A 25,690-nucleotide genomic window follows, 5' to 3' on the forward strand; every position below is an offset into this window, starting at 1 on the left:
AGAGAGGAGGGAAACTGCTCAAGTTTCATAGAGAACTACAATCCTTAGGAAGCATGCCATCCATCATGTACTAGGCCACAAGAGGTACCAATCATTTTCTGTGTATTTAGGTCTGAGTACCTGGCTAAAGATGGACAGAGAGCTGTAGAGAGCTCAGAGTGCAGAACAGCTGGGTTCTACAGGAAGAGAGACAATAGCAGGACCACATGGACTAATGCTGGATAGACCCAAGCTTGAATTTCTTATTCTACCAGTTACTAGCATTGTTCAGATCTAGGGTCTGGTTTCTTTATCTGTAAAAGGAAGGTTCTGATACCACAAGGGCTGAAGGTAAGTGGTACTTCCTTTCCTTGATAGAGAAATATAAACTCAGCTGTAATAAAAAATTGCCAATGCCATAAATGCCCATCCTTGTTTCTACTATTCTGTCAGCAACAGACTGCTTATCCTAACTCAAGGGCCCCACTCGGCACAGGCTACTGCAGTTCAATCATGAATTTGTCCCCCAAACTGACGTTACTGGGTTAAATGCCACGCACATTTTTAAACACACCTGGAATGAACTTTGCCATCCCCGGAGTGATACATTTTCCATTAGGACACTTGCATCTTTGAGAATTAAAAATAAGTTTTTTGCAGCCGGGCATGGTGGCACACAGCTGTAATACCAGTGACTCGGGAAGCTGAGACAGGAGGATCGTGAGTTCAAAGCCAGCCTCAGCAATGGCAAGGCACCAAGCAACTCAGTGAGACCCTGTCACTAAATAAAATACAAAAAAGGGCTGGTGAAGTGGCTCAGTGGCTGAGTGTCCCTGAGTTCAATCCCAGGTACAACCCCCCACCCCATTTTTTTTGCTAGTTAAAAAAAAGGCAAAACAGAACTTGTTTCACTGTGCACTCTTGCGGCCAGCATGACTGAACATCTCTAAACACATTCCTACATTACTTTTATATGCAAAGAACATCCTCTATCAACTTTATAATGCAGGAACTAGGCTTTTTAGAGCAGCCGATGGTATTTCCAAAGATAAAATTATAAGATCAAACAATACCCAACTCAGGTTGAGGAAACCAAAAAAAAAAAAAAAAAAAGGTTTCTGGGGGTGACACAGAGGACATAGGCTACCACAGGACAAGATAATAAGAGAATATCCTAAATAATCTGACCCAAATCCACACATAACGACATGTGGGCAAAACCTCAGTGTGGTTACATCACCTCAGGAGCTTTCTGGTTCAGGAGGCTGAAAGTGTAAGAAACAGGCAGAAAAACCACAGACACACTTACAGTTGCGTGTGAGATGGTCAGAATTCCATTCTTGATGGTGCACTTCCTCCTTTGCCACACTTTCCAGATCCTAGGAAGCAAGCCCAACAGAACTGTAAATAGTGTCTGAGTCATCTGGGACATACAGTCATATGGTATGATGAACAAGAATTACAAAAAAACCCACTCCAATATTAAAAAATCCTGACCCCCCTTTAGTTACATAAATCAGAAAATTCTGATTGCCTTTTATACCCCAGCTAGAGGGTAATTCAGACAGGTAGACATAACAAAGATGCTCATTACAACACTGTTTTTGATGGTGAAATGAGAAATAGAAATTACAGAAATTTAATAGCAGGAGAATTAAAAATTAATTATAGTTACAATATAGGTAAAAATACTATTCTCTGGAAAGGGGGCCCAGACCTATATTAGGCATTATGTTAGTAATGCTTATAACTATATCTGTCAATCTTTTACCAAAAGGCTCTATTAATTGATTAATTCTACAATTAGATGAATTTTAAAAAAGTTATGAAGTCTGTCATGCAGGAGAAGAACAGGGGTGAGGCTGCCTTAGATGTAGGAAAACGAGCTGAGGGTCCAAGGCACAAGATGATCTAGTTTTGGTGACTCGTACACCTCCCCTTCAGGGGTCTTCCAGTGCTAAAATGATGCCAGAGCCCCTGGAAAGAGAACTGTTCCTGATTCATACAGGAGTCAACTGTGGTCAAACCATCTGAAGGAGTTGTGATACACATTTTGAAAAAAAAAATGATGATGGTGAAGATGGAAACCTCCAAAGAGAACTAATTTCAACTTGGAGTTTCCTGTGAAGCTCCAGGTGAGATTAAGAGGCTGAGTGTCAGGCAGAGCTGTGCACGTGCAGCAGGTGCAGCTTTGCTGCTTGGGACCACTTCCCCAGGAGAGGCAGAAATGGGCAGGGAATAGGATTCCCTGGCCTGGGAGAGGGTTGTGCAGGCCTTCTGTTGCCATGGAAACAAATGACACCAGAGAGGACCATTCTAACTTTCCCAGGTCTTTAAAATTGTAACTTGCATTTTCTTTTCCATCATAAATTAATACTCTAAGGAAATTTCCAAAACATAAATTGAAAACCAACACAGATAACACTGTCGTCTTATATATGTAACTACCAGAAGTATAGTTTGTTCCAGAGCTTGATAAGAATTTGACTCTATTTGACTAGATGTAAACTGAACACAATGCTCAAAATGCTAGTCTCCTCAGGAGATAGTTTAGAACCACCAATTGAGAACTATCCTCAAATCACAGCTAAATCACAAACTTTCTTTTGCAAGTACTAACTAGGATATTAGCGCTAATATCTATCAAATGAAAATGCCTGAATTTGGTTTATGGTTCCAGCTATCTATAAGTGGTTCTGATCTTGTTTTACTCTCACAGAAGCTTGTGAAGATGGGAGAAGCAGTCCCTATACATTAAGCCAAAGCCAGCACCATCCTTCCTAGGAACACATTTCAAAATACCAAACCACCAACTTGTCAAACTACTCAACCTTGGGTAAACTCTCCCTGCTCAGTTTAATCATTTTATTTAGTTAAGCTTTTATACATCAGTTTTTCTTATGTGTATTAAGGAATCATAAAATAAATATCCATATTCTCTTGCACAGCTAATGAAGCTGAGGAAAGTAACACAAAAGCACTGACCATTCTGGCCGAGAGACTGCTAATGAGGCATTGCAGATCGCCAGGAGGAGAGTATTAAGATATGCCCCTGCACAACTGAGAACAGCAGCTCCTGATCTTTGTAAATCTTCTACAGCTCTTTTCTATTAAAAAGTAGCCTTGCACGACTCACTGTGTATCAATGTTGGTGCTGGATCATTTGGGCTTCGGATCCCATGTCATTGGCTAGCATAATCCCAGCAAAGCTGTCACCTAACTCATGTTAATTCACCTCTTAGGGACTCATTTTCCTTGCCTGTATCATGAAGATTAATAATGCCCTCCTTTTGGGATTATGTTGAGAAAATATATGTAAAACAATTGCTCCCATGCCTCTTAATAAATGCCTCTAGACCATAAAGTTTTAAATTATTAGACATTTTAGATTGTTTTTCAAATTGTGTAACAATCCTTAAGAAACAAGAAACATTTTGAAATTGGGGTCAGAAATTACTAATGCAAATGACCCTTAGGAGAAAATCACAACGTATCAGTGGTTACTATTAGCAAATGTATTTGTTTTCAGGTATAGGCACTGCAGTATCTTCTTCCACAGAAGTAACCACAGAAGTAACTCTGGGTTATTGCGATTCACCTGGGCTGTTGGAGCAATTATTAGGAGTTCGGACCACTTGACTGCCAACCTCCCAACTCTAAGATGCAACAGCTCTTCCCAAATCTCTTGCCAACAGACTGTAGCAGGGTGAGAGTGAAAGCCATCTCTCACCTACCTTTTACCCCCCAGCACCAGCAGACTGCCTCACACACTAGAGTGCTTTCTGTATGCCTACGAAATGTATGAAGGTACGTGGAAGGGTGAGTAGGCTAGTTTGTTTTGGGTGTGCCAAGAGTGGTTGACAGCAGTAATGACCACTTTGAAATATGAAGGGGAGACTCCTGATGTGAAGTCAGATAGCAGGTTCAAATCTGCCCCTTATAATTGCTGTCTGTATGATCTCAATCACAGAGATGACTGCGGGTCTCTGGCAGTAGGGTAGGCAGGCACTCAGCAGATGCTCACAAAAGAGCATTTTAGGGTCTAGACTAAACAATGCTTATGAAAAGACTGATCTTCCTGGGACATGCAGATGTTAACCACTCAGAAATAGGCAACTCTAATTTCCAGAAAATCATGGTGATTTCAGGTGACAGTGCTTAAAAATTTGATTATTTTATACTTCTGCTTTGAAAGAAATGTAATAGTATATTGTTGCCTTTTTCTTTCTTTAGAATGTAAGGACTGTCTTTTGCTCAATGCTTTATATTTCAGGTTCCTTGAGTCTAGACACAGAGGATTCTCAAAAGATACTTGTTTAAAGCATGAATACAATGAGCATAAAGATAACAACACCAGAAATTTGTAAGAGAAATGGCTGCAATTTCAATAAACAAAACCAATAAAACACCTATAGCTTAGATAAGGCCAAGAACATATACCCACAAACAGAAAACAAGGAGCTTTCCTTTAAAAATGGATGCCAATTAGTAAAGGAAATTATTTAAGAGTCTAGTTAAGCACTTACTGCTAAATAGGATCATTTGTTCAAGCAACAAAGGCCAGTGTGGCAGGACCAGGGACAAAGTGGAACAAGGAGGCTGATGAGAAAGACCAGGCAAGACACTCTGTATGCAAAGGGAAGTCACTGGAGCAATGTAAGCGAATGAATGACATGGTGTGCTGGATGTGTAAAAGACCATTCTGGGCTAGGTGTGGTGGTGCACAACTCTAATATCAGTGACCTGGAAGGCTGAGGCAGGAGAGTGACGCATTTGAGGTCAGCCTCAGCAACTTAGTGAGACCCTGTCTCAAAAATAAGAAGGACTGGGGACATATCTCAGTGATAAACTGGCCCTGGGATAAATTCTTTGTACCAAAACCAACCAACCAAAAAAAAAAAAAAGATCAGACCAGACCACTCTGAGAGCTGTTAGAGGGGAGTTGGCAAGGGAGAAGACAGTGACAGAGTCCAGTTAGAAGGTGGCACCAACAGTCCAGGAGAGATGTTAGTGGACCATCTCTGGGCAGCAGAGACGGCTAGAGGTGCATTATATTTAGAGTTAGAATGGAAGGGCTTTTGTCAGATTGGCTGTAACAGAAAAGGTCAAGGTGACCCCCCAGGTTGGGATTTGAATGCCCAGGTTCACCTCCCAGGCAGAGAACAATGCAATAACTAAAAGTAGAGAGGAGGGCCTCTCACTTCTTGTCTTCCTAAAAGTACAGGTTACAGATGCCATTTGGAGGGGCCACAAAACTACTACTGCTTTTTTTTTTTTAAGACAGCAGGTTAAATCTCAGACTTATGTGAAGAAAGTCAGTGCATTAGAAAACATTTAAGTGTGTTTTCCAATTTGAGAGGCTAGAAAAAATTGCTAGTTAACAGCCCTTAGTAAATATGCCAATCACACCCTGGGACACCAGGCCCATACACACCTGTCGCTCTTCTTCAGCTGGTAACCCCTTCTTCTCACTGCCGTATTCCTTATTGTCCTGGAGCTGATGCATGCTGTACCCTCCTTGCCAGCTCTGGGAATCCTAGAAAAATAGAAGCCACTAATTAAGCTAAAGCTGGAGACAATTTTCAAATCCTCGACTCTATCCTGCCATTGAGTCTTTGCCCATTGGTCTAAGAATTATGAAGCTTTGAGAGTTATGAAGTCTTTGCCTTGGTTTTAGAGGAGGAAAAGGGCAGGAAAACATTTGCCAGTCACAAAGCCAGTCCGAGGAAGGACTGGGCCTGGGTCTCCTGTTTCTAGTTCAGAGCCCAGCTCTACTCTGAAGTGAGTTCAAACACACACAGGGTGTTGGTGGGCTACCAGACGACTCAACCCAGTTTACACAAACAGCAGAAGCAAGCACAGGAAGCAATGGAAAGACAGGTTGACCACAAAACAAACCCGTGCAACCCATGGGGGCATGCCATTGGTGCCTCACCCCAGTTTCTAAGGACTATGTGGCCAAGTGGCCACTACGTTGTGAAAGCCTAAGAAACAAGTGAACCATATTGGACTGTAGCATGACAACATGGGTGTCTAGACATGAAAGTAGGACAATACATTCTCACAGGAAGTATGGACTTACTTTCCTAGACTTCGATCAGATAGGGCAAAAGCAGAGAGAGAAAAGGCAGAATGTTGGAAAATACAGTTAATTTTGTTGAAAATGTTGACACTCATAACATTTCATATAATGCACAAAGAGAACATTGCTGTAAGAATAATACCAGAAAACATGAACGTGTACCTTTGGAATCATGATAACCCTTGGGTGATGGGACAGTAAATATCTTATACCTATAGGGTTCTGCTGGGCCATGTTGAGTGACAGCAGAAACATAGCAGAATGGAAGAACATGAGGTACAGGTTACCAAGATGCAGTGTTGACAAGCTTCAATACGTGTGGTCAGGGAATCAATAACTCAGTGAAACTCAAAATTATTTACTTAGTAAACTTCAGAAGAGCCATAGATTGTAAGAGTTCAAATAAAGAGAGCTGAGTGCATACGTCCAGTTTATAAGAGACACCTAAAATGTGGTGGTGCTGTGGGAAGCTCAACCAGCCACACTGGTTATCTCTTGATGGATGTGCACAACACACCTCAAGGCCAGGGTGGCTTCTTTCAGACATTCAGTCCTCTGGGTCAAACAGTGTGTGATCAGTGAGGCAAATTAGTGGGAGGAAAATTTCTATGACTGTGCACTTTTGTGAGGCTATTCCAGTTGTGATAAATTCTGTGTTCAAAACTAAAAGCCTGGACAGAGGTCTTGAGGGCCAACAGAGGATGCAGCCTGATGTGCAGGTGGACGCTCACACTCTGACCACATTGCTGTCCTGCTCTCTCATCAAGTAGCTAGAGCCAACTATATACACCAGGCAAGCTGACTGATGTTAAAGAGGTCACAGATTTAAGTCACTTTCTTACTCTTGAGTAATTTCTCTAACAATCCAGATTCCTTTCATGTAACTAGACAATTTTAACATGGGCAAGAGTGGGGCATGGAGTAAAATCTGGCAATCTCTTGTGAAACTCTCCTAAATGTTTACCTTTAAACAGGGTCAGAGCCTTGAATTGCATAGTAACTGAGCTCATGGACTCCTCCCTGGTAGGCATTCCCATGCTTTCTGGATGGAGACAGGACTGAGGGACTGGACTACATGCCAGACAGGCAGAGGAGAGACCCTGCCCTCCCAGTGTCTCCGGCTACAGTCCCTAGGAACAGTTGGGGCAATTTTCTCTTCTTTTTTAAAAATATATTTTTTTAGCGTTGATGGACCTTCATTTTATTCATTTATTTTTATGTGGTGCTGAGGATCAAACCCAATACCTCACACATGCTAGGTGAGTGCTCTACCACTGAGCCACAACCCCAGCCCTGGGACAATTTTCTTGAGGGAGGCATTATAACCTGACAAAGAAAAATTAGGACTGAAAATCAGCTCAGGTAGCAGGGAACTGAGGCCTGGGACAAAATAAGGGCAGGGATTAGTGAAATCCACAAAACTCTCTGCTTTACTCCAGTGAAATCACATGAGAATTACAACTACTGATTTAAAGTCAGGGACCTCCCCTGTCTCCCAGAAACATTAAAACAAAATCTAAAATCTCCTTGGATATCTTCCTAAAACCATCTCTAAACTTGACTCATTTGATAGCCTTTAAAATACAAGTCTAAGTTTTAAAAATAAAAGTACTCATACATTTTTCTAAACATGGATTCAGATGAATGATGTATGAAAATTATTATAATCTTTAAACTTGGTGTGAAAATATTCCTTACATATAATTTATTATTTGCCCACATAAACTTTAAATTCTAAATAACAAGTGCTTGAGTTGAATGGGTTTGCTGTACATCAGGCAAACATATTTCTAAGGGTAAACAAAATGCCTTATTATAGGCTTTGATTTTATTAAACTGAACAGAAAGAAGCAATATGTGGCAAAAGTCAAGCATCAGTAATACCAAAATGACTATTAGTGAGTTTCATGGCTTAACAAAGTTCTATCAATTATCATTTGTGCACGTGGAGAAATGATGGCCTTTCAGGTGGCTTAGCAGAGTACTATAAATAAATGAAAAGGATTTTCTCTTCTGAGAAAGTAGGTATTGGAAAATCATCAACACAATCATATAAAAACACAAATGAAGAAATAGAGCCCAAATTCATTCATAGCATAACAGAAGTTAAGTACGTGTTCAGAAAAGAGAAGTGCAAATGGAAAACTCATTTGGGCAAATATATGTAATATTAAAAATAAAAAATGAACTTAAATCCTTGGGGAAATTTCATGATGTGAGGCAGGAAATGTAAACTATAGAATGAAACTGCCCTATTATTTTTAGCTCAATTTCCTATCCTCTTATTAGTAGTGCAGACAAATCACTTTCTTATCTGAAACCGTATTAACATAAAATCTATTATTAAGGACTAAAATCTCAATCTCTTTAAACTGCAAGCAATTACACTATACTCACTGATTTAATGGGGGGTTATAAATGTTTCTGGTATTCAATTCAAAACCAAACTTCTACTGCTTCAATTTTCAATTAAGTGTGTGGATGGGTGGGCAAAGATCCCTTCTGTTTTGTCTTACTAAATGCTTATTAAGCAGTTCTGGGGTGCCCAGCAATGTGCCAGATACTGCAAAGTAGACAGAGAAGAGCAATGCATGGAATCCCCCAAATTTGCAAATCACACTGTGATGGCGATTCAGTGCCTATCAGTGACTCAAACAAAAGGCTGGAATTTTTGAAATGATTCAGTACACTCTGAATATGACTGACAGACATCACCACTGAAAATAGAATATTCATAACCCTAAAGATAGTTAGGGAACAAATAGTTCTTTTGGGAGGTTAGGCTATTCTATTGTAAGAGGTTAAGATAATTAATTTCATAGAACACCTGCCAAAAGACAATAAAGACTTAATTTGATTTTGACAAGGAAAAAAAGCCTTCCAAAAATCTGGGAATATTATTCACAATTAAAAATTTCAAAGTTTCCTTCAATGGAGCCATGTTAGAACATGGTAGGGGAGACAGGCTAAAAGATTTGTTGGGTGTTTTTAATTTCTCAGGTAACGTTTTATATTACTTTACACTGTTCAGAAAGTAGTGCAATGATGAGAACTCTCTGGTGGATACTCTCCTCTCACATTTAATCTAAGTTGTTAAAAATCATTAGCTTCTAAACATAGTTTGCAACAAGAGATAATAAAGAGCCATGTGAAAGGGACAGGTATGTTGTGAAAGATCAATTTTTCTTGTAAAACACTCTGGATATGCTGCTAATGGAAACTTACTTATTAATTTAGGGTAGAATTAAAACAAATCAAAACATCTGCTTTGCATCATGTACATATTCCTTTTGTTTGGAGAAAAACTTTTTCTTTATTAGCTTAAGCAGAATACATTAGTCTCTATGCAAAACAAAAAAGGGACTTTTTTTTTCAACAAAGTATCCATATATAGGAAGAGGTAATCCTGTTGAAAAAACAAAGATAGCAAGTGGTTAAGTGCATACCAGTAAGAATTCTCACTTTTCTCAAAGACACAATCTACCCAAGGCCTCCTTCCACTTGAGTCCTTCAACAGATTTCATACTGAGAAATCACTCAGGGAGGAGACATCTTCTCTAAGAAAGTGTGTGGTGGGAATGATTTTCAATCTGATGCTCAGGAAGGCCTCAGATCACAGGTGCAGGAAGTGCCTGAGACTGCTGAGTATAGATATTGCCTCAGAACACACGGATCTTCCTGGCCACCATGCCTTCACCACAGGTGAGCAGGTATTTTCACCTGAGAAAACCCCAAAGCATATAAAAACTGCATTGGAAAAGCAGAAGAACAGCAAGTTATATTCACTCAGCGAGGAAAACCTCCAGGGTTGCTGCATAGGCCCCGTGTGGCTGGTGCAGGGCTTCCCACATTTTAAGGATGGTTGCTTCATCTTTGTTCTGGACTCAGAAATTCCTTTCAGAAATTTTAGGAATTAGAAAATGTGAGAATGCTACTGTTGTGAGATAGCATGAGAAATTGACAATATAAAAAATGACTATTAATATTGCATTTGAATACTTAAATTCAATCCATAATAATCTCATAATATAAACAGGCACATTTGACTTTCTTCCATGTAACAAATGGTACTTATTTTTCAATTTTCCCTTATTATGAAATCCAACATTCAAGGTCCTTCATAATCAGAACTGAGTTTTTATCTCAGAAACCCACTGCTTATTCTTCCACCTACCCTGCCTCAAACTGTTTGCAGTCTCCTACCTCTGAGTTTCTCTCTGGCTGCAACCTACCTCCCAATAAATCCTGAATAGCACTGATACTGATTTAGATAATGAGTTCCTTGATGGAAGGGACTGCAGCTTAATACCTCAAACAGTGCTTGGTCCACAGTAGGTATTAATTGAATGGTTGAACAAATGATCTTTATAATTAAGGTTACTGCAGTCATCTAACATTTACCATGCAATGTATACTTTGTTTCAATATCCAAGGAACATTTTACCCAAATTTTTCTATTTATGGGGCAAAGCTTCTGTAGGATTCTGCCTCACAATATTTCCTTATTTCCCTGGCAAAATGAGACATGCCCCTTTGGCTGGATATAAGGTTTAGCAACATGGGGTGTACTGCCTTTCCTTCAAGGGCAGAATTAGAACTCTATGGAGTCACAGAATTATAGATCAGGGTATCTTTTTATATAATGGAAAGAAAATTAAAATAGAGTTTCTACACTGGGCATCACTGTAGGTGCACACTGGTCCCTCACATCTCTTTGTCCCCACAACCACCCTGGAAGGAAGCCATAAATGTGCCTGTTTTGCAGTGCAAGAAACAGAAAGGGTATCGGTAGCATAAGCAGCCTCACTTACACAGTTAGCCCTGCTGGGAACATATAAACCACCTACTTCTTTCTGATCAAGCTGAAGAGAGGATTTTATTAAATCTCGAAGTGCAGTGAGCTGTTTCTTTTCTTCATCCTGGGTCTGTTTTATCTATGAAAGAAAAAAATCACCTTCTGTTACTTATCATTTATACTTTTATGAGCAGAGTTTTATTTTATCCAAATATAGCACTCATCAAACAATTCAATGACACAGTAGATTTTCTTATTAGTCCTTCCTAAAGTCTTATTTTTGATATGAGAGGCATGGTCTTCTCATCCTAAGGCAGTACCAGTGAGTTCTGGAATTCATGAACAATGCACCATGCTGTCTTATTAAATAATACACCCAGGTGAGGCAAAACCCTGAAGCAGGAAAGTAAACTGATATAATGCTGAGATCATTGCTTCTAGCTTTTCAAAGTGTGGAGGTAGGAATACCACGATGGGATTAGATGGGCCAGAAGAGAAGCACACGGACAGCCAGGAATCCCATGGGCCAGTGTACAATGAAGGTTCATGCCATACCATGTGAGGACAAGAGACTCCTGCTTTTTAAAAACTCACTTGGAATTTAACTGTAATCTGAACCACATAAACTATTAAAAGAAAATAAATACTATGTGCTTTCAAAGTTATATTAAAAACATAGGTAGAAAATTCCTTATCTAAGACCAGAGTGTTTTTTTGTTTGTTTGTTTTTAGAATATTGGAATATATGCACAATATAATGAGATACTTTGAAGATGGGACACAAATATAAACATGAAATTCACTTTTATTTCACATATACCTTATAAACATAGGCTGAAGGTAATTTTCTACAGTATTTTTAGCACACCTACATTTTGACTGTGACCTGTCACAGGGTCATGTCAGTCAATGCCCCAAAAGTTTCAGATTTTGGATTCTGGATGTCTGGATGAGGGATGTTCAACCTATTTAAGGCATTATTTACAATGCCAAAATCTTATCCGAAGATATTTCCTCAGATTCATAAAATACATTCTTTTAATACTGCTTACAAAGAGCTTGTAATGAATTTGCCATTTATATGTTTATATTTAGCTTTTTTCCACAGAAAAGTTTTCCTTTTGGTTTAAGAAAGTGAAACACTGATATTTTGAAGGAAAAAAAAGCAAAATAAATCCATGACTCTGCTTACTCAGACAGTTATGTAATTTATATCCCTTCCATGGCCAAAAATTGTTCCTGAAGAACCGGCATTGAAATTTGAAGCTACGTAGTCCTGAACAGAGAACCATCTAGAACCAAAGGTTATATACTCCCCTTCCTGCTCCTCCTATGCATCCCAAAGATGCATAGGAGGAGTATCTGACCAGTGGTAATTGCTCTGAGCTAAACAGAAGGATCACTTACGCTTTTGATACCTTTCTCGAACAGATTTCAAATTTACTGATGTTTGCCACCAGTTGAAATGCATGTATTGCAGGGAGAACTTACATTATATAAATCAGCAGTCAGTTTTTTAATGTACTGTTTCAATTTATCAGCTGTTTTCAAGCCATCTTGGAAGAAACTATAATACAAAACATTGGCAGTTTATCAGCAATGTAAAAAAAAGAACTATAATTACCTGAAAAATCTGAAAATTCAGACCCTTTTATTTACCTTCACAAAACAAGTATAAAACAAATTTCAGTATTTTGTAAAGATGCACACCACCAACAAATTATGGCTAGTATTTCACATCTGATATCATAGTCACTGCAAATTACTGCTGCAGTCCTCACGTGATTATTTCATAATGTGTCCACCCATCTACATGTAGAACAATTCCTCCTGGTTGAGCCACATTTAAATACAAGAAAGAAAAACATCTTCACTACTGGCATCCATGAAGTCAAAGTGGCCACCACGAACAGAGATGTGACTGGACTAGAGGGACAGGCAGGAGGGAGGTCAGAGTTCTTTCAGTCCCCCAGAGGGATCTGTATTCCAACACATGCTTAAAACAGAGGACTTCAAAGCAACAGTATAATGGACCTGGAAAACAGAATGTCAGCACATAGGTAGAAAGGCCTGAATCCTAACAAGAGCTAACGCCAACAGAATGAATGAAGCACTTCAATCTCATCCCTGTTGTTAAGAAGCATACATGGAGGAGAGAGAGCACAGGACTTACTCAGGTTGTTCACAAAGAGACAGACGACTGAGACTCAGGCCTCCCTGATTCGGCACCCTTGCCTGTCAACTACCAGAGGGAGACTTCCTACTGCAGGCAGAGCACACTCCCCTCAGAGGCCCAGTGTGGAACATCAGCTTAGTACAATAAGCTGCAGGACACTGGTATTTACGAATTCCACTGCTCTACTGGAAGCTTCTCTAATCATGCCCCTGCTGTCCATTATTTCTCCGTGGACTGTATCTGTTTTTCTGTCTCCCTACAGACAATGAGGACGATCTTATCTCCATATCACAGCCAGCCCTACACAATGCAGATACTCCACAAGTTCCTACAAATGAAGCAACAGCAAGATATTTTAGGGTACATTTTACACTTCCTCTCTACGTTCATTGCCAATAAGACGACCTATCAGAACTGGCCTTCACAGTGGTTTCTCAAGTTCTACAAGTGCCAGCATTTTTTTAAGGCTGAAATCTTTTGGTGGAAAAATTTTACCAAATTAAGAGAAACACTATTTTATAAAGTCTTCCAGCAAAAGGGACAGAGGGAATGACACTTTTTGGTCAACTATTTAACTGGAAAACATATTCAAGTCCTCATTTTCAGGTTTTCACCACATTCTACAGGGATGCAAGTGACACTTCTTCATACAGAATTAAAGAACTTCTATGTTATGTTCCTTGAATACTTTTCTGATTTTAACTTCTAATATTTTCCCTTAAAAACTTTAGGCTCCAAGCCAGGTGCAGGGGCACACATCTATGATTCCAGAGACTTAAGAGGCTGAGGCAGGAGAACTGTGACTCCGAGGCCTGTCTCGGCGACTTAGTGAGATTTTGTCTCAAAACAAAACCCTAAAGGACTGGGAATGCAGCTCAGTTGGATAAAGCACCCCTGAGTTTCATCCCTATTGCAAAACAAAACAAAAGCACCACCAATAAAACCAAAAAGCAATAAAATAAAAAAACAAAATTAACAACAAAAATTGTTGGCCTGCAGCCATGCCACACTATTTCCAGTTGCTTGTTTCTTCTCAACCCATGGCTGACGGTGAGGAATACGAACATGTCCATCACTGCAGGAAGCTCCACTGGATGGTGCTGCTCTATGAACAAGCAAACAGATCTGAGCCTGATGCAAAGAAAGTGCTATATCTACAGTGTGATCCCACTGATGTGCATACCAGGGATACCTAAGTTCAGTCATCTTTTGAGTGAGAAAAATGTGTGTTTTTTTCCCTTCAGCTTCATTTTCTAAAAACTTTCCCCTAAAACATGGCATATTACTGAAGCAAAAAAGATTAAATAATTGATGTTTAGTCTAGGAGGACATGTTGAAGCAAGTTCCTTGGAAAAAGTCATCTTAGCGCCAATTTCTAGTTTTGGAAACAGGAGCAGAAATGAAGGATGGGTTGCAGAGAGAACAAAATGACCAAGAGGGTCATGAGTAAAGCCATAAAGAGCAAATGCCAACATGCTGCCAACAACACTGTCCCTCTGGTGATTCCTTTCTTTGCATGCTTGATTCTCTCTCCTTGAGAAGACACAGAGCCACTACCTGTCAAATTTCAGAGGGCAGCAGCATCTCTCTTCCCCTCTTCCTCTCCACTGCAGTTGGCTGCAGTTCCAAGGAAATGCATGGGCTTGGGAAATAAGAAGCATGATGTCCTAGCTCTAAACCTTGCTAGATTTGAGTCCTGGGGCAGGGTAGTGGCCCTACATGAAGAGTGGCATGCTTACCTCCACAAGTGCACATTAACTTTGAGGAGCACTAGACAAGCTACTTACTACAGACAAATTGTTCTATCAACTGCGAAGTGAAGCACAAGTGTGAGCTCTGATTACCTATCATGGAATTTGACGTGCAAATCCTCCAAATGGAAGGAAATCACCTGTCTGGCACTTGTCTCAGCCATGTTCTCTGTCCATATTTACTGAAATATGATGAGATCTTCAGAAAATTGAGAATGATGACAACAGTCACAACAGCAGCTGGCATGAACTGAGATTTTCTCTGTGTCTGTCACTATTTTGCACCATGCAGGGAATACTTCTTTTTAAAAGTTTTATTATAGAACCAACCGTGTGATTAGAGCAGAGGAACCTTCAATCCTTCTTCTCCTCCCACCTATGGGGAGGGGAGTGGGGCTGGAGATTGAGTTTATTACCAGTGGCCAATAATTTAATCAAGCATGTCACGTATTGGGGCTTCCAAAAAATTCCCTAAATAGATGTATTCAGAGAACTTCTGGGTTAGTGTAGGAGAGCAGCATACCCAATTCCATGGGGACAGAAACTCAGGACCCTTTTGGATCTCACCCTATGTGCCTCTCATCTACCCTGGTCACTTGTGTCTTTTATAATAAGTCAGTAAGTTAAAAAAACAAAATTTCACTGCAACTCAACACAATAGGTAATCATCACTAGTCCTTATATAGGAAATGGAGATGATCACTTGGCCTGGGAGAGTTCTGGAGAGCCCTGGAGATAATGTGCTTATCACAACAGGCACAGACATGTAGTTCAACATGTGACAGTCCCAGGCCAAAATGAGCTTCATTAGTTTTCTGACCTTAGAGAAGACAAGACTGGCTTCACAACTTAATCAAGCAGCTTGAGATACATATCACCACATTTTAATGATACAGGATGCTAAGAAAATTTAAGTTGCCAGCTGATGGGCACAGGGACCTCATATTTACACTGACAGGCTATAACACACCCACAGCCCAAAGTGCAAAGCCATGTTCATCTAATAGGGATATCTGTCCACTGGTAGAACAATCTCCAGAAAACAAATCAGAGCCTTAGCATCCAGAGTCCCTATGTCCTTCATTTTTAGCCTACTTAATTGTGTCCAAACAGCAATGGGGAAGGAAAACCAAGCAAAACAAGAGTGTCTCCCTGATCCTCTGGTCAGATTCTGTTTGAGTTGGCCTAGAAAGAAATGCTGTTTGACTAAAGGCTGAGAACACCTATTTTCCAACCTACCAAACAAATTAAACAATGAAGTGACTAGCCCTCACCAGACCTGAAAGCCTGGTCTCCCAGCCTCAGGCTCTGAGTCAAGAACTAATTCCCTGCCTTCCAGGTAACAGGGTGACTTCCTTCCAGACATACTCCGCACATCTGCGACACCAATGAGCTTGAACATACAGCACTAACTCAGATCCAAGTGGCACTCTTGAACCCACTCCTGGAAATCAAGCCTTAAAAACGTGGATGTCTAGGCCCAATCCCAAGCTTACCAAATCAAGGTTTTCTGGCATGCTGTCTAGGAGCATGTACTCTGAAGCTGGAGACCTGGGTTTAAGATTTGGTTCCATTACTTTCTAGCTATAAGTTTTGTGAGGGTAAGTTGTTTTATAGTTTTTTTAATTTCATTTTTCCCCTCGAGATAAAATTCATATAATAAATTTCAGTTTTAAAGTGCCCTATTCAGTAGTTTTTAGTATATGTGCAACATTACGTAACCATCGCCACAAATTCCAGGACTTCCATCACCCTCCAATGTCCTGTGCACAGCAGTGTCCACCACTTCCTCCCTTCTCCTCTGCCCTTGCAACCATGAAATCTGCTGTTTGTCTCTATGGATCTACCTTTTCTAGACATTTTACACAGAATCGTACAATATGTGGTCTTGTGTGTCTTAAGCACGTTTCAAAGATCCATCTCTGTTATAGCATGCATTGGTACTTCATTCTCTTGTACGGCTGAATACAACTCCCTTGTGTGGTGACATCAAATTTGTTGAACCATTCATCAGCTGATGGATATATATATAATCTTTCTATTTTTATTACTTTAATTACAGGGCTGTAGTGGGTGTGGTGTCTCACTGTGTTTTTTAAAATATGTTCTTTATTTATGTTAGTTGTGAACGAACCTCCTTATTTATTTTTTATTTATGGTGCAGAGGATCAAACCCAGTGCCTCACACATGCTAGGCAAGTGCTCTGCCACTGATCTATAGCCCCAGCCCCTCACTGTGATTTTGATCTGCATTTCCCTAATGACCAATGATGTCAAGCATCTTTTCATGTACTTTTGGGCTGTTTTTCTCTCTCTCTTTTTAAACATAAAATAGAAATTAACTTTATTTCTCTGGAAGAAGTAGATATTGATAGCTGGAGCAGCAACTCTGGCCACAGAGGCTGGTGGGAAAACATGGATGGAACAGGGGAAAATGGGTCAAACAGCACTGGTGTCCCTCAGGAAAGCTGCCTCCTTGGTCTCTTCCCAATCCTGGGGCCTTTGGCCCTGGTCTTTGCCATAAGATGGTCTGGCACCCTTTCTCTGTTTCCTGAACCATGTTGGGCTATTTTTCCAGGCACAAGATTCTAAGATCGAACAAGCCCCATAACGTGTCCATGGTAAGATCACAAGTCACATTCTTCTGGCACCCCCAAATGTCTGCCGGGGCTCTCTAGAAGAGTGCCGAGTCCTTATCGTTTCCCAGGTGTTGACCCATCTTTGGGCCAACACATCCTCCTGCCCAGGACACACATACTCCAGTCACAGGCCCCATCAAAGACTAGAGGCAGAGGCAGGTCACACACTGCCTGAGGAGGCAGCCCCCAGCCTATTATGGGGCTCCTGCTCACCTCCTAGCTGGGGCACTGAGTTCTGAACCAGAGTGTGCAGGGATAGCGTCTGGTGAGAGAAATGGGCAAAGCAGAATCCAAAGCCTTCTGCTGCCTTGGCCTCGCTCTGCCCCCTGGGAGCAGCAGGTCCTCCAGGCCTGGTGGGGAGTGTCTCCTACCCTTGTCCCATGGATGGGCTCAAGGGCTTCCTTCAGAGCAGACTCTTGCTCTCCAGATGCCTTTGAGTGCTTGTGATGGGCAGGACCGCTGGAGCCCAGCAGTGGGCAGCCGGCTTGCTCCGGGTTATCTGTGTATCTCTTTTAGAAAAATGGCTATTCATAATCTTTGCACATTTAAAAAATTGAGTTGTCTTGTTGAATTCTTTCTACATTCTGTATACTGGATCCTTATCAAATAGTGGTTTGCAAATATCTTCTCCCATTCTCTAAGCTGTCTTCTCATTTTCTTGACAACATCCTTTCATAAGCCAAAGTTATAAATTTGGGAGTCCAGTTCTTTCTTTGGTTTTCTGTGCTTGCTATGTCTATATTGACACATTTTTTTTGGATATCTATCAAATGAATGAACAAGACTTCCAGCGAGTTCTTTATCCTTTTTGTGCTATATTTTCTGACTGCTCTGAATAGGAAATGAGAAAATGCATGTAGAGAATTCTGGAAAGGCTATACACCCTGGCCTATAAAATAAGCTCTTGGCAAATGTCAGGTTTTATTACTGTTTGTAAGATGAAGGATAATAGAGCAATGTTTGTAAAAGCTCTTGACTGTGCAGATTATAGTGATAACCCAGGTGGTATAAAGGGAGTAGGTGAGCAAGAGGATGTGTTTGTTTTGAGAGCAGCACATTACCAACCATGCTGGTGTTTGAAGTAAGGAGTAATTAGAGTGGGTGAGCTGAAATGGGTAAGAAAAAGTCAAGAGCTCTTTCCTCCTCCCTTTATTTCTTCATTGTTGTAGCTGCATCCACATTACGGTGTCATGACACATGAGGTATTGCCTTGCAAATTCACTCTTGAGTACCGGCTGATGCTGTATTGAAAATGATTTGGGAACTGGAATAAATGCTCAGAAGAAGAAAGTTTTAAAACAAAAATCTGAGTAGAGAATGCTTTATAGATCCACAACATGCCTATTAGGAGTTCTGAGGGACTGGCTAAAGTAGGAAAAAAATAAAATGCTCCTTGAAAGAGAACCCCCACCCTGGCATCTTGCTATGATGGAACTCTAGGTCCAATCATGGGATAACTTATAGTTGAATTTCAGTATAACCCAGTTCTACCATGAGGTCTTAGAACTGCACACAAGGTTCTTCACGTGCAGAGTTCTTCTTCTGCTCATACTTCTCTGTCCTAGGGGAAGACTTTCTCACCAGAAAAAGTCAGCCATCCTAGTCCAATAGTGAGTACCACTACCTCCTCCAGGGTACAGTGACCCACCTTCTCAGCCTTCCTGGCCAAAAATGTCTCCTTTTTGTCTCCTTTTATGTCTATGTCACCAGTTACTGTTTAGAATCACTGCTATTTCTAATGTGCATGACCTAATTCCTGTACCAGACAATTAAGTCCCAAGAAGAGAACCCTTATTTAATTTCTTCCCCAGAACCCAGCAAAGTAGCTGGCCTTTGGTAGGAGATTGATTAATATTTCTGAGCAGGGAGAAGCAAAGAATAAAAGAGTAAAGGGAGGACACATTAGCTAATACAAGTTAGGGTTGCTCTTCTCATCTTTGCTAATAAGGCTATAATGTGTGTATTTTACAAAGCCTCTTATATTTGGAAAACTCATGTTTGTGTAGCTCAAACTCTCATTCAGGCTTAGAAAATCTGAGATCAAAAAGATTTCTAAAATCAGGTTAAATCAGATTTGCTACCAAAGGGTTGCAATTCAGAAGATCTAGAGATTCACTTATTTTGGCAAAAGTTTCAAATCAATGTTTCTTAATAAAATTGAAATTGATGAGAGATGAAAAATTCCACCCAAAACTAAAATCAGGGATCACCACAATATCCTTCCAAGTTTCATAATTGTCCTACTCCACTACTAAGTCAAAAGGAAGTTCCTAGTCTTTAGTAAGAGCCTTCATCGGTCAAGTCAAACACTATCCTATAAATGTGGAAGCTATTTCCACTTAAATATATGCTTTTAATTTTTGATACACATTTATACGAGGGTAGAATTTTTTGAAAAAAGAAAAAAAGTTACCAAGTTAAATTTATGTAAATAACAATGTGATCATTAAAAAACTTTTCCAAAAGAGAGACATCCCAACAACAAATATATTACACATCCTCAAAAGAACCCTGAGTGGTACTACAAACCTTACCCCAACTTGACAGATGAGGACACTGAGGTTTGGTGAAGAACCTGATAGTGAAGGACCTGATCACGTGTCCCCGGCCACAGGGTCAGAACTTGATCTAATCTACTACATGACTTGAGCCTTATGCTGTTATCATAAGATTAATGCTGACCTCCCTAAATGTTTCAATTGTATATAAAGATCTGTCTAGATAATGCTACTATTAAAAGGAATAAGAGATCAAAGGGAATTATGTATTTAATGTTTTGGAGAGTAGGCATTGTAACCTAGTCCAAATGACCTTGACATTATTCTACTCATAAATTTATATCAGAGCCATCTGGACCACTTTGGAAAGGTCCTTGCCCTATCTTCTCTATAATTTTTACCAATTAATACCAGACTTTAATAGTAACTGGCACATTTTCACATAACACTCTTCCTGAAAACTCATGCAAGTTAACCCAACAAGTAAAGAGAAAGTAAACAGATGTGCTGCCAGAGAATCGTGAGAAGAATAAAAAGGCAGCCCTACAATGCAGACAAACAAAAGTAGAGCCAGCATACAACAGTGGATGTCTCTCAGAACATAACACCATTTCATAGAAATCTATGTTCAAATGAAAAGTATCTTCATGCCCAAAGCAGTCGATTTCACTTATTTAGATGATGAGAAAACACCCAAAACAAATCCAGGTGGGAATACATGGTGTAAATGACCCTCTGACAGTAAAATGACAAGTACGGGAGGAAAAGGGGTCATCGAAAGGCCCCCATTGGGACAGGACTCGTGTGTCTCTGAAACAGGCTGCAAAGGCTGGCCTGCAAGTTCAGCATGTCAATGGAAGACAGTGTGTCAAGTGACCAGTCAGTTGTTCCATTTTGAGCTATTAATTTATATAAAACTCTGAAGATAGAACACAACACCATTTCTTGTCCACTGAGCTGTGGAATATCATTATATAGTTATATACAGCCCTAAATGAAGGAAAAAAAAAGCCAAGAAAACCAATGAAGCAAAGGGGACTTCCCTGGGTTACGGGCTAAGGCTATGACTGCAATGATCTAGTTACTTGCACTGTGCGTGATAATACTTTATAAGATTTTGCAGCAGATCCACACCCTTTTTGGTCTTGATTTTGTTGACTTTAATGAGATACTGTGGAGATAAAAGAGAATTTTATGTTGCTAATTTCAGGCAGGGTTCTTAAATCATGGGTTCAGGTGGCAAACCACCACACTGGGCTACACAAGTCAAAGAGCCTCAGTGGCTTCAGACAAGGTGAGCTTGATTTGGGGAATGAGGATTTGGCACAGTCACAGAGAGTGTAAAACAGATTAGAGCATTAGCATTTTATAAATTTTCACAATTAGTTTACTAGACAAGTGGAAATAAAACACAGCAAAACATTCTAGAACAGCTAAGCATTCCCCCTCGGTGCAATGCATTTCAGACTTATAGTTCACGTGCTCCTGAAAGACAGCTCTGTGCAGAAAACAGGAGTCCCTTCAAGAAAAGTGACACTGGGTGCAGTGGCGCACACCTGTAATCCTAGCTACCTGGGAAGTTGAGGCAGGAGGATCACAAGTTCAAGGCCAGACTGGGAAACTTAGTGAGATCCTGTCTCAAAATAAATAATAAAAATTTTAAAAAGCTGGAGTCTTGTTCAGTGCTAGAGTACTTGCCCAGGATGTTCGAGGCCCTGGGTTCAATCCCTAATATTACCCCTGACATCTGCTTAAAAAAAAGAGAGAGAGAAAAGAAACATGCCATAAAATACCAAAACTTATAATCCAAAGACATGAATCAAAAAGAATTCTTGTAACTTAAAAATGAAAATAATAATAATAATAATAATAATCTGTTATTAATTCATGTAGTTAACTAAACAGCACTGGTTCTGATTTTCATTACTAGCCAAGATTTTTCTATTGACATTGTTTCTTGCTTACTTTGTTTTATCATAGAAAAGATTTCATGATCAAACAAATTTAAGGAGTCAAATGTTTACAAGGAAGAAAACACAAAAGAAAATTCAGGAGAGAAAAACTTGAAATGAGAAATTTTTCCATTTTAAATATTTTCCAAAAACTGCAAAAGCATCTCTATTACCCGGAAGCAGCCAGCATTAGAACAGGTTAGAACAGGCTGAGGTCAAGCAGAGCTAGTGTCTGGTGGGGACTCAGTTGGAGAATCACTGCTCTAAGCTTAGGCAGCATGCTCTTGACTGCATGTTTTTCATAAACTCAGACTTCCTCAATGACTCCTTCATTTCAGTCTTTCCTTCATTCCAACTGAATTCATGGTTAAGAAAAGCATGCTCTAAATTTTTAATGTCATCAGTGTTACCTCTCACCAAAATTTATCCCCCGAATCACTCACTCACAAGCAACATTAAGGTTCTCACCAAAGAATCCTGTTTTGGCTTAAAGAGACCCATAGGACCAAGGCTCAAAATATGAGACAACAGGGCAATGATGGATCCCAAAAGGCTTGGAGAAAAACGGAGATTAGAATCCTTAGGAAAGAGTCCCCTCCTCTAATGCCCCAACAGCCTGCTGACTGGCAGGATGCTAGTTACCAAGCTCCAGGCCAGAGATGGAAAAGTCCATTCCTACCTCACACATTTGGAGCTGAAACAGGCGCCTTTCCTTCTCCATTTCTTCGGCAATCTCAGCTCCTGTTATCTCGGTGTGGATCATCCTGTGCTGTTTTGCATGCTCTCTTTTTTCCTTTTCAATTTTTGTACTATAATAAAAGCAGATATAATTTTTTTCCAAACACATTCATGCACAAAACCAAGAGTGAATCCTTCTGGTTTATTAATTCTATCAAATGTACCAGTCTGATGGGGGTTGATGATAACAGGGGTGGCTTTGTGTGTGGAGTGGGGCAGAGAATATATTGGAACTCTCGGTACCTTAAGAAGTAGGTAATTTTCATATTATTTAACAAGCGAGGATCATTAAAACATACTTTACTATTCTAGCTCAAGATCACAACCTAAAAAAAAAATACTGAAGTCTGTGATCTAACCATTGTGTTTCACTGCCTCCTGGGTGCTAAACAGAAGACTGTGAACTGGGGATAGTGGCATACACCTATAGTTCCAGTGACTCAGGAGGCTGAGGCACTAGGAAGGCAAGTTTGAGGCCAGCCTCAGCAACTTAGGGAGACACCGTTTCAAAAACAAAACAGAACACAAATAACGACAAAAAGGACTGGGGATGTAGCTTAGCGGTAAAGCACCCTGGTTTCAATCCCTAGTGAGGATAGCAGGGGGAGACAATAGAAAATGTCCAGGCTTTTTTGGTTATTTGGAAGGTAATAATAGATTCTCTGTGTGTACGTAAAAGTCATTTTGTTTTCTGTGATGTAAACAAATGAGACCTATTACACAAAAGAGACAATTTGTTTTTTTTCCTTCCTGCACCACAAGAAAGAAATCGACCTATTTGGGAAAGTAATTATTTGAAAAGAATTTATTTAGCTGGGTGTGGTGGTGCACACCTATAATCCTGGTGACTCGGAAGGTGGAGGCAGAGGATTTCAAGTTCAAGGCTAGCCTCAGCAACTTAGCAAGAGCTTCTCTCAAAACAAAAAGGACTGGAGATGGAGCTCAGGAGTAAGTGTCCATGTTCAATCACCAGTGCAAAATAAATAAGTTAAAAAAATAAATAGAAAGAAAGAAAATAATTTATTTAAATTATAAAAACAAAAACCTTCCTCAAGGTCATATAACTGAAACCCACTGAACTCACTATTTGAATTTTTGTGAGTGTCCATGACCCACTTTTCATACAGAAAGAAATGGCCCATAGCATTGGTCAACCATTGTTACAGCCTTTTGGTTCCCAGCTGCATTTTTAGCTGTTCATGCACAGAAGCATCCCTAGGATGGCAAGTGCCCAACAACGCACTTGTTACATAATCAATTACAAAAGTAGCTTGGGAAACAGGCTTAGTCCTGAACTTGTTCTTCTTTTGCTTCTCTTTTCATTCCGCTGCTATTGCTGCCTTCCAGAAATGTCTTTATTCTCTTATGTTTACAGTTACCCAACTTTACAGCCAAGAAATTTATTAAAAGCTTTAAAATACACACATCTCCCACCCTATTCTACTGCCTGATATTACAAATTTCCCAGAGTAGTAACAAAGGGCCATGGTGCAATACCTATGGTATAAACACCAGCCAGGCAGCATGCAAAGTGCTCACTTCCCTAATCCCTCCCTCTGGTCTCACCCCAATGCCCATGTTCTGCTGCTTAGGCTCTGGGGTAGACAGAACTGGAGTGAATGCCAGCTTGATGGCTACCAGATTGTGTTTTTCTTTTTCTTTCTTTTTTTCTTTTTGGTGGTGCTTGGGATTGAACGTGGGTACTTTACCACTGAGCTGTATCTCTAGCCTTTTGGTAAATTTTTTATTTTGAGGCAGGATCTTGCTAAGTTGTTGAGGCTGGTTTCAAACTTGCAATTCTCCTGCCTCAGCCTCTGGAGTTGCTGGGATTACAGGGGTGCACCACTGGGCCTGGCCATAACTACTTTTAAACTAGGTCAGCACCCCCAATTTAGGTCTTCCAAGGGCATACTAAGTGTTTTGTTAAGAAGATATTAGGGGCTCTAGCCTTTTCCCAGTTACTTTCTTATGAAAACAAACAAACAAAAAGCACCAATACCCAAAACAAAAACAAAACAAAACAAAAAACACTTACAACTTTGTCTCATAATCTTTCCAGGCTTTGTCAAATGGCTTCTTGAGATCCTTAGAAAAGAGAGAGAGAAAAAAAACCTGAATTCTATTTATTTCTGCTTAAAAAAAAACAAATAATTTTGAAATAACATTTTAGCAAAAATGACCTCTTTTATGGGCCATTTGAAACTTTTCCCAAGAGGCTGGGTGCACATTATACCACTTATTACACACAGAAGCCTGACAGGGAGGCAAGGTGGGTGTTCCTGATTATGCTGCCCCAGAGTGGGACCCAGAAATTCCAAGAGGTTGGTCAGTCGTGGACACACTGGAGGAGCCAACACAGGCCCACCGACTGAGGCACTCACAGATCTCCTGAAAGTGCCTACTCTCGTTCCTCTCTCTCTCTCTACCCTGTATCAAGCAGCACATCATTTCCAACGATCGTTTTTTGAAGAACATTATTTTAATGCTAAAAATGTTCAGAGTACCTCTCAAGTACAAGTACTATTATGATCTTAACAGGAAAAAAAACTATCAATCCTTCCAGTTAAAGTGAAAATCAAAAGTTTGGAATTCTGGACACTTACTACTTTGACTCCCTTTAGGTCTCCTTTTAACAAGGAATCCAAGGTGAAGATCACATTGTGGCTCCGACCCTGGAGCTGAAAATCAAAACAAAGGAAAGATGGAAGACAGTTAAAAAAAACAGCAGCACATAAGACAATAAAACCAGCTCTTGCTGACTGAGCATTTCTCACACACGGGTTCAGGAAGGCTCTGGAAGGCTGCGGCGTGTGTATCACCTCACAGAACCTACAGGATGTCTCCCTGGGGAGGTGGCACAACCACTGCCACTTGGCACTGAGAAATGGGGATGGAAGTGGCATGTTGATGAAAGTGCAGCCCCCACAGGGGAGCAGGTTTTTCCCAATGCTCTGAGGCAGTGGCCTGGGGCTCTTTCCTTTAAAGGTACAGGGAGAGTCTGAAAGGAGATGGTGCTGCTGCTCAGCTGAAGAGAAGAGCAACAGAAGAACGGGGGGTGGGGGACAGTGAAAGAAGCAGCA

General features: G+C 40.3%; 1 long non-coding RNA gene across 1 annotated transcript; it reads right to left on the reverse strand.

Annotated features, from left to right (window-relative positions):
- Window positions 1-22,562: 22,562 nt before the first annotated feature.
- On the reverse strand, window positions 22,563-25,274 carry LOC143388231 (uncharacterized). Its single transcript, XR_013089955.1, has 3 exons — window positions 25,214-25,274; window positions 24,646-24,695; window positions 22,563-22,681 (listed from the first exon to the last, which is right to left on the reverse strand). It is a non-coding gene; the product is annotated as an uncharacterized LOC143388231 (long non-coding RNA).
- Window positions 25,275-25,690: the final 416 nt, after the last annotated feature.

Source organism: Callospermophilus lateralis, unplaced genomic scaffold (assembly GCF_048772815.1).
Source record: "Callospermophilus lateralis isolate mCalLat2 unplaced genomic scaffold, mCalLat2.hap1 Scaffold_1857, whole genome shotgun sequence".
In the NCBI taxonomy this organism is placed as follows: Eukaryota; Metazoa; Chordata; class Mammalia; order Rodentia; family Sciuridae; genus Callospermophilus; species Callospermophilus lateralis.